This window comes from Ambystoma mexicanum, chromosome 4p, assembly GCF_040938575.1.
Source record: "Ambystoma mexicanum isolate Mex_15411 chromosome 4p, UKY_AmexF1_1, whole genome shotgun sequence".
NCBI classification, from domain to species: domain Eukaryota; kingdom Metazoa; phylum Chordata; class Amphibia; order Caudata; family Ambystomatidae; genus Ambystoma; species Ambystoma mexicanum.
This window is the reverse complement of record NC_090927.1, coordinates 1,009,331,920-1,009,338,766: the sequence shown is the minus strand read 5'-3', so window position 1 is coordinate 1,009,338,766 and position 6,847 is coordinate 1,009,331,920.

The following is a 6,847-nucleotide window of genomic DNA, read 5'->3' as shown; positions in this document are numbered from 1 at the left end:
TTTCAAATTTTCAAACACGCATGCAGCAATCACATACAAAACCTCTGCATTGCACACTGTCATTGCTATATACCACTCCATATGTACTGTTAAACACTCTCAGTACACAATCCGTTTGATTACTAAGCCCCTCCACCAGAAACTTCTGATAAAGAATGCATGATTGCAGCAATCATAAAGATCCTAAGCTGCACCCAGCACACCTTTGGCCATACACACAACATTGCAGCCCTTTGCACACCAACCACAACACTATACATCCAAGCAAGCGGCCATATGGGTACTTAACATTATGCACTAACATTTCATATTTAGCAGCACTTCTACCCAACTCCCCCATACCATAAAACACCCATTTACAAAAATGTATCACACTTACCACAACCCACAAACATACCACAGCCTGGACCAACCCTATTCACTGCCATTCACAAAGTATTGTGTCACTGGCAACCTATGCACAACAGCCTCACAACATTGGGCCTACTTCAATAAATCTGCACAGCACAGTAACCAACCACATATAAGCTCCACTTCAACCATACCCACTTCCATACTCACATTACGTACACACCGTGGCCACACGACACAACTTCTCACTGCACCATCTCCTGCCGCACACCAAATACTGTAGCATGTTGGGACTATCACCACAACCATGGAATGCACAGTACACGCTTAGCAAATCACTTGTGGTGCTGTACCACGTCGACACTGTGCTCCACACCCATTCTCCAAAGATCACCACCCTGTACCTCATGCACTGTCAAACCTGCATTACTCCAGTGGGTGTGCTCCTTGCACACATTTCCTGCACCGTAATTCAACCATGTATGTCAGTATGTCACCAACTACCACTATGCACATATGCAGCCCTGGCACCAGCGCTCCTAACCAACCTCCACACTGCAGTGGACATGCACATCGTTACATACAACAGTTAACAAAATGTATAAACATTACACTGTCTCCAGCACCCCTACGCCCTTTCATTGACATACTATTGCCTTACCCACTTCCACTCGGAAAGTATTGTGTCACTGCCAACTTAACCACAACATTTTTACAACATTGCCCATACTGCAAGCATTGTGCACACAGCACACTATCCAAGCAAATATAAGCTGCCCTTCAACCATACCCTCTACCATACTGACAATATGCAAACACTGCACACAATGCCCACACTGAGTGCCTATTCACTGCAGCATCTCCAAGCATAGCGCATCACCATGGAGCTATGCAGCAACAATTTACAGCACTTTCCATAATGTACAAACAGAACACTGTCTGCTGCATCCCTGTGCACTTTCAATCACATACTATGGGCGTACCCACTTCCATTCACAAAGTATTGTGCCACTGCCAACCTACCCACATTCTGTTTGCAACACTGGCCTATAACGGCTGAAATGTGCTCCACAACCATTCCTTACATGTCACCACCCTCTAACTGAGACTTGTCCTTGGACTCAAGCCCAGTGATCGTATCTCTCCAGGACTGAAATCCCTGCACTGGCTCCCAGTGGCTGCAAGGATTAAGTTCAAAACCCTCTGCATTGTCCACAAGGCCTGCTGGGACCTGGGGTATCAATACCTTCAACTCTCTCTTCCTAAATATCGTCCTTCTCGAGCTCTCCGCTGATCCGCCTCCAACTCCCTCATGGTCAGTCGCTTCTCCAACCAACGAGTTGGTGGCAGATCTCTTTCCTCGGCAGGGGCCTCCCTCTGGAACAGCCTCCCTGAAACTTGAGGAGAATCATCACCGGTTCCGTAAACACCTCAAAACCTTGCTCTTTGCTTCTGCTTTCTCTCCTCCTCTCCCCTGCAGATTTTCCTGCTGAAACTGAAACTGCACTGGTTACCTGGCCACCCTCTGATCTCGGGCCCAGGTCCCCTAGCCTGCCAGTCGCACACGTGTATTGCCTTCCTGGCAACCCCCGCACTTGGGGACTGTTTTCTGTATCCCTACAGTCCCACTACCAGAACCGGACTCCTGATGTTTGCACTTACCCTTGCACTTGTCGCCACCTGGCCATACTTTTACTTATTATTATTTATTCTTGTTATTATTCTTTGTTATTTATTCTTGTTATTTATTCTGTTTATCCCATTAACTGCACTGTCCCCTCCCCCCTCGCACTTACCCTTTCCGCCTTCCCATGCACTTGCGCCATCTGACTGACACCTGGCCTAGTAGGATCATTATCTCGTCTTCCCTCTGTTCCCCTCCCTTGCCTCGTCGCACCTTGAAACACTTGTGTATAAGCGTGTTATAAATGCCATATCATATCATTCAAAAATGCATTACTGCCGTGGGTGTTCTCAAGGCCTAGGCCTTTGAGTGCATGGCCGCCGGCCATGCACGCAATAGTCTAGGCCTTGAACACACCCACAGCAATGTACTCCCCCCATTGCATGTCACCATTTCAGCAACTACGACAATCCACATACACACCACTGTCACCAGAACTCCTACCCAACCGGTACACTGCCATGGCGCTATGCAGCAACACATTGCAACAGTTAACATTATGCCCATGTGGGCAGCTAACATTATGCACAAACGTAACATACGTACATAGCAACACTTCACCCCAACTCCCCACACCATAACACACCCTTTCACAAAAACAGGTCCTACTTATCAGATTCCACAAACATACCACACAGCCTCCACTGCCCCTACCCAAAGCCATGCACTAAGTATTGTGTCACTAACCACAACATTTTCACAACATTGGCCCCCCTACTTCAACAAATCTGCAAACAGCATTGGCCTTGAACACACCCGCAGCAACATAATGGCACCATGGATATCACCATGTAACCAACTACTACCATCCACACATACACTACTGCCACCAGCACTGCTACCCAACCTGCGCACCGCCATGTAGCTATGCAGCAACAAATTCCAACTGTTAACATAATGGACTAACAAAACACTCTTTCCTACACCCCACTGCACTTTCATTCACATACTATGGACGTACCCAATTCCATTCACAAAGAACTGTGTCACAGGCAACCTACCCACTTTCTGTTTGCAACACTGGCCCAACTGAAACCAATCTGCACACACCACACTATGCAAGCACCACACTCTACCGAATGCAGAGTCCAACATGGGTTCCAGCGGTGGGTATCCTGCAGCCTTACGCTCTTGAGTGCATGCCCTACACCCTACGGCCTTCGGTCATGCACCCAATAGTCCAATCCTTCCAGAGACCCACTGCACCTTCATTCACCCATGCATGCCACCATGTGCCCACCTACCGCATTCCATTCACAGCACACACCCGCCCGCGCTCCCAACCAACTTATGTCATGTGCAACTCACTCCCCTTCTGCAATTGACCTGACACCACTCACCACGAAAAGAGGTCGCCACAAACAGGTCGCGGCAGAAGCTATGGGGCTGCTACGACAGCCACCTCCAATCACCACACAAAGTACTCGCCTACATATGTCACATGAACCACTTCTCACTCACCCATGCGTCCCCTCCCTTATTGCGTCAACACATTCCGTTCGGTACATTTTCCAGACCCTTCCGCTGCTGCACTGTCCTCCGATGTACCATGGCGGCTTTCCCAAAAAATGTTGAGGCACACCATGCATCCCTCCAACCAACCACCGGCCACGTCCAAACTTCTCCGACAGCACGCCGTACCGCGAGCCAATGACACTTCTGTCTGCAGAGCAAACAAGGAAATCGGTCGGCAGAGCAGACCCAGATATCACACATTTTTTGGGACGTACATTTCAGTTCTTTTCAACAAAATTACTGGTCGGATTTCCACCAAACACACGAAAGCACGCTTTCTGAACCAAGCCCCTGTCGCAAATTTGGTGAAAATCCGTCCAGCCATTCTGCCTGTAGCCGTGCGCAAAGTTTTTCCTCATTCAGTCTATGGAAAAAAATGTTGGGACTCCCCCTATAACTTTGCCCCCCCTGCACGAAAATTCAGAGCCGGACATATACTTTTTTTTGCAAAGTTTGGTGAGGATTCATCCATAAGCCGCCGAAAAAGTGCTCTTCCTATGAGTTTAGCAACTTAACCATAACTGCACACCCGCCACCGCGGCCCGTGTAATATACCCAGCCCAAACCCTAGGGAAGTAAGCAGAAGGGCTTTGCCATCCTTGTTTTCTTGGTAGGGCTTCAACATGATCATGCTCACTATGACACTGTGGAAGACTCAATAGCCTGACCAACGAGGAGCCAATGACTTGTTTTGGGTCCTTAAGCACTTTGCCTTGAAGCACAAGCCTATGGTTTTGTCAAGTAAAATCTATTTATATCAAATGGAAAATCTGTTTGTTTGTTCCTTATGCAATTCCACACCATTCCACCAATCTGTACCACACTTTGCATAGTTACCGGTTAGGACCCTCGCGACGTCACTGGGTACATTATGTGTGGACACCCCACCCCGTTACCCAGATTTCAGCCACTGCACACATGAGACAGTAGCCTGGAAACGGCGAAACATCAAGGTGGTCGTAGAAGGACCAGAAAGAGCTAATTACAAGCGTCTGGATGCGAGGAACAAAAACGTCAAGGTCTGAACACCATGTTTCAAGGCTCTAGGGCACTCCGTTTCCGAGATATTTGCCCTGAAACACACAAAACAACAATGTGGTTGTAGAAGGACCAGATAAAGCTCATTGTAAGCATCTCCACGATAGGAACAAAACTCAAACGCCTTGAAAACCTTGCTTCAGTGCCCTGGGATGCACCGTTTCTGGGAATATCTGCACCGTAACGCACTAAAACGCACTGCACCACGCCGGGTTGAGGCGGAAAGTGGAGAGAGCGCACAGAAGGCCCCATCATATTACAGCATACCAACTCTCCTCTGACCTCCATGTCTGCTCCAGAGTTTGTTAGCCAGCCACACACACCTATGCTCGGTGCAGTTGACTTCAGAGTGCAAAGCACATCAAATGATAAGCGACTCAGAACAGCAGCCTACAGGATCATGGATTTACATAAGCGACTCACAACAGGGAACTACAGGATCATTGATTTTCAACACTTTGTTTCAGTGTCATTGTGTCTGTTTACAGAACCTGTGAGAATACGGTTAATTTTTGCTAGTAAATAAATAAATACATTTTAAAAAAGAAACTCCATTTATGGAAGCCACCGGTTGTTTCAAAGGATGAGCCATCACTATCCCACCAAAAAGCACCCAAATGCAACACCCACTGGTCCAGAGAGACAACACCTCTTAATCAAAGGAGGAATGGCACCTCTTAATGAAAGGAAACAGCCATTTACCCCAGGGAAGAGTGAAGGAATGTGTGAGGGGACAGTCCCTTTCCTTTGAAGTCCCAATAACTTGGCCTACAAAAGATCAGCCATTTCATTTTGAATTCAGTCAACCCAGGAGCAGCAGAAGGTGAGTCTGGAGCAGAGTGTGTGATGTTTTCCTAGGTACTAAGCTATATTATCAATGCCCAGCCCTGTTTTGAAGTGCTACACTGAATTAGGATTGGTATGCTACACTTTGTTATGTTATGTCTCAGCATGTCACGTTTTAAGCTCTAGAAACATGTTTGTAATATCTTGCTCTGCTGGGATCAAAGTGTTCTTTTCCGAAAGCTAAATGTATGCTAACTAGAATCTATCCGAGTGCTGCTGTATGTACACATTCACTCCTTTGACGGGAGGGTGGGAAAATATGTTGTCAGTTTTCTTTTATACTAGCTGGTTAGGTCATGTTATAGTATGCTGAGGTTTCATTATAATGTTTTGCTTTAAATGTCTAATTTGCAAGCACTTTTGAAGCAGCCATAAGACACCATGTAGCAACCCCCTAAACACGCCCACACAAAAAACCCTCAGAAGGTAGACCTGGAAATCTAATTTGTTAACTAGACCATAAACCCCATTTTGTCCTAACATATGCATGATGCCCTCTATTAACAGAGCACAGTAACTGCAGCCCGGGATGAGAAGGTTAGTCAAAGGCTGGTTTATGTAAATTAACTCCCATAAGCGCCTAGCCTCAGCCTAAGAGGGTTCTGGTCAGTGCTGTGCAGGGGACACCCCGCAGCTAGAAAGCCCGGACAAGCAACCAGAGGGGCAAAGGGAAAACAGGAAGAAGGCAAGTGGCCAACAAAAGGGCACAACAAGGTGCCAATGGCCGTCGGCTCCAGCCGGACGGGGGTACAACAAAGCCCTCACAAACACATGCGTAGCCCAGGGTGAAACTACAGGGATAAAGGGAGTTGCTGGGGAAAGAGACATCAGTTCACTGGTACTCCGGACGGAGCAGCATAAGTATTCTGCACATGCAGAAAACTTTTATTTTCTCAAAACCCACCCACCCAAGAAAAGAACAAGGGAGAAGAAAGGGAATACAGGGCAACAAACGTGGCCCACGTCGTCGTGGGAAGAGGAAGGTGGCACGGGTGAGGGACACAACCCTGGACCTCGTGCCCAAGTGTACATTGTGTAATTATGTTGTTTATATTTACGTGATGTGCAATAAAAAACCACTGCTTTTTATTGCCACACACTTACACAATGTTTCAGTCATCCTTGGGTTATTGTAACATTGGGAACAGTCACTGCCTCTTACTTCACTGGTTACTGCCTCACACATCAATATAACCATTACCTTAAAGGCTCTAGCGGAACACAGGAACCTCCAGGAAGGCCGCACTGGGCTTATGCTCCGAAGGAAGCCATGGTCGAAATCCCTCCTTCAGCTAAATGTGCCCATATTTTCCTTCCAGCTTTCCTATAAATGGAACCAGACTGTTAGGGGACTAGTAAAGTAGAGGGGTTTTGCGCACTGTTTTCTACATGTCTTGGCTCACTATGACACTG